The sequence below is a fragment of the Austrofundulus limnaeus genome, unplaced genomic scaffold (genome assembly GCF_001266775.1).
Source record: "Austrofundulus limnaeus strain Quisiro unplaced genomic scaffold, Austrofundulus_limnaeus-1.0 Scaffold2156, whole genome shotgun sequence".
NCBI lineage: Eukaryota > Metazoa > Chordata > Actinopteri > Cyprinodontiformes > Rivulidae > Austrofundulus > Austrofundulus limnaeus.
Genome location: NW_013954558.1, coordinates 12,642 through 15,969, shown reverse-complemented (window position 1 = coordinate 15,969; position 3,328 = coordinate 12,642). Strand labels below are relative to the sequence as shown.

The following is a 3,328-nucleotide window of genomic DNA, read 5'->3' as shown; positions in this document are numbered from 1 at the left end:
TCATATATCTAAAAATAAATTACTTTATTTTGAGAAATCTGTTCAGGTCACAAGTTCTTTTCACATTCATGACCAGAGGGGTATTTCATRAWTTCCTGATTTCCTTCTGCAAGATCTTGCTGGATTACATTTATGAAAAATAGGCTGGTCCTAATTTCACGAAGTAATTCCTACATACACAAATACATTTTCTCTAGTATTGGAGGTGTTGAATATGTAGATATGTGTAATCATAAAACACAAAAACACCCTGTTTTAAGTTATCAAATTTTCACAAACAAATGCTGGCATAGTCTTTCATTTATAATCATGACTTTTCTTCACATATATGTTTCACTTAGAACAATCAGCACATCAAATACAGAAATAAATCCATTTGTTTAACTCGAGGTGTGACAATAACAAAACATCATAACAAGACGAGTCTCTGGGTAGCGTTTACCCCCCATCCCCGGCCGCTTATGTTCTTTTTGTAGTTTAACATCAATATCTACAAATTTCTTTCTTCATATTATAGCTTGCTTATATTTAGAAGCATACTGTGACTGAACTGCTCTGTGATTCAATAAATGATCAAACATGAAGAATAAACAGTTTTAAATTATTACATGATCTCTAAATAATATAATCTTTTTGAAAGAAATAGTTATTTTAATACAGAAATCAGTCAGTCCAACAAATAAAGTGTAGTTAAGTTGTTTTGTGCTGTACAAAAGACATATTTGGTAAATTTTGTAAATGTAAATTTATAGTACATACATACATTATGTGTTTGCACTGAAACGTTATGGAGATGGTTAAATATTTGTATTGACTATCTGACTGAAGTCTTGCCAAAAATGTTTTTTGTATTAAATATATAAAAACACTAAAATGACAAATATAAACTACAGAAAAACTGTTCAAAATCAACGTCTTCCTTACAAATCCATTTGGTCCAAATTGTTCAGGTTAAAGTCTTTGCTTCATTAGAGAAAAACTAATCTGTGTACTTTGACTAAGAACATGGACACAATGGACCTCATGCAAGAACATGTTCGTATTCTTATCCTAAATTTCTCTTACTTTTGTTCGTATGAAGGGTTCGTACGAACATGTCACGTCAGATTCAACAAACTCTTCTATCTTCATGAAAAGGGTGCAAATGAACTGCTTAAATTCCACCNTCGCACTGTGACTGCTGGATATGGGCACCAGTGACCCCTGTGACAGAAGGCACAGCCAGCGTGTACAGAAAATGGATAGATGGATTAATCTGTATATATTTAAAAGAGGAGCAACAGAAGAAACTTAATTTTTTGTTCTCTTGAGATACTACCTTCTCTAGAGAGAAGGCTGGCTGCTGCGACACAGTCACCAGTGTTTTTTAAATTTTTTAACCCTTTTAAAACTCTGCTGCCTACCAGCTGGTCAAAGAATCAAACGTCCAAYGTGACACAAAAAGGATGATTTACATATTGAGTTGAATGAAGAATCTGTCTCTAAAATAGTTATGATAGTGTTTATTTATGTAGTTTAAAATGTGTTTAAAAACCTGCAAATATACCAGAATGCAGGAAACAGCACCTACTTCATTCAAAATCTTCTGGGGGAGAACCCCAGATCCCCCTCCCACATTATGATTATGATGGCAATTAGTAGCAGCAAGGATAAATATAACAGCAGCACTTATGTGAAAGAAATAATAACTGTAAAATCAGAAAGAAAAGGTGGGACTGAGAAGGTGAGGAGTATAATTTGATAATCCAGGTGTCATCCAGAAGCAATTTAAAAAAAAAACAGATTTTGGAGGCTTGCAGATTAAATTTGTTCAGTATGCACACAATTTATTTCTTTAATCAAAAGCACAATAAACTACAATGATTTGTTCTTTTCCTGATTTCATTTTAACTTTGCCTATTTTATTAATTTACATTTTATTCTAGTCATTTTATCTAWTATTTATTTTTATGTACAGCATTTCCCCAGGCTCCTATAAACAATAAAACGTGCAGTTTGTTGAATACAGAGCACATTGTGAGCTGAGCAGGATGTAAATTTGAGCCTCTCTAGAATGTAACTTGGGTGTGTACGATAATTTTCCTCAAAAGACGATAATTTTGAGCTGCTGATACAATAATTCAACATTTCCCATCCGGCAACACCGGTGTAGTTTAGTCTTTTAGAGGGGTCTCTGCGGACGAGTGGGCGTGTCACAATGAAAGGCGATTCTAAAGCCACACATGATTTGACGGACTTTGTTGAAAAGGACACACCTGACTGGATAAGCAAAAAAGGGGCGATACCGTACGGCACCACCTGATTGGACAACAACAAAAGAGGCGTTACTGTACGGCACCACTTTTTCTGGAGAACCCTACTTGGGTCACATTTCTCCTGGTTAACCTTAGTGTTGGGGTCAGGGTCAGGCTGTAAAGAGGTCAAGCAGGGTCTAAGGATACCGTCATGTAGGCTTCGTAGCCCACAGTGTTTATGCTTTTGACACGCCCACTCTTGTGACACGCCCACTTTGATTCAACATATAACCCTTTCTCCCCCTACTTTCTTTTGGCTCATGCGCAAAAGAAGTGACGTACTGATGGTGCTTCTGGAACAGAGCAGAGCGAATATCCAAACTATCTCCACCGAGGAGCAGAAAGTGGAGACAGTGGGTCAGACGGACTGGATGAATCTGTGGAGAAAACATTTCCAAGAAGAACCCGAGCGTTGGAGAGAAAATGAGCGCAGGTTTGTAGTTTTTATTCTTTACGAGACGACGTTAGCTAGCTGTAGCTTTAGGTAGCAAACGGATAACATATCGCCTAATATCGTTATAAACAAGTACTACAAGTACGATTGAGCTAATGTAAAATAAACAACACAAAACTGCTAAAACCTGTCAAAGTGCTGACGCGGGGAGCAGCCATGTTGAAATGTTGACGTCATGCATGCGCAGGCCGCTCGGGTGTGGTCGTGTTGCACCACAAACAACCTGGAATAACAATAATGAAAGATCAGAAAGATGCTCTGAACATTTTCACCAAACTATTGAAAAATCTAAGAAAAAAAAACTGAACCAATGGCTTCAAAGAGATTTATCTCTGAAAGAACTAATACTTCTAACAAAGACCGAACAGGTTCACAAGTTGCTCAACATTCCTCATTTTAATGCAGTGGTAAGACTGCTTTTTAGACTAGAAGTTCTTGTAATTATTAGGACTTTATTCTCTTAATATTATAACCTTATTCTAGTATTGTTAGTTACTATTTTAATATCATAGTACAGCGGGTAAAATAAGTATTGAACACATCACCATTTTTCTCAGTAAATATATTACTAGAGGTGCTA

At 36.1% G+C, this 3,328-nt stretch overlaps 1 long non-coding RNA gene across 1 annotated transcript in view; it reads left to right on the top strand.

Annotated features, from left to right (window-relative positions):
* Nucleotides 1–2,542: 2,542 nt before the first annotated feature.
* Nucleotides 2,543–3,328, top strand: part of LOC106537158 (uncharacterized) — a 13,410-nt gene continuing 12,624 nt past the window's right edge. Inside the window, exon 1 of the long non-coding RNA XR_001312612.1 lies at nucleotides 2,543–2,727. This is a non-coding gene — a long non-coding RNA (uncharacterized LOC106537158). The remainder of the gene's footprint in view (nucleotides 2,728–3,328) is intronic.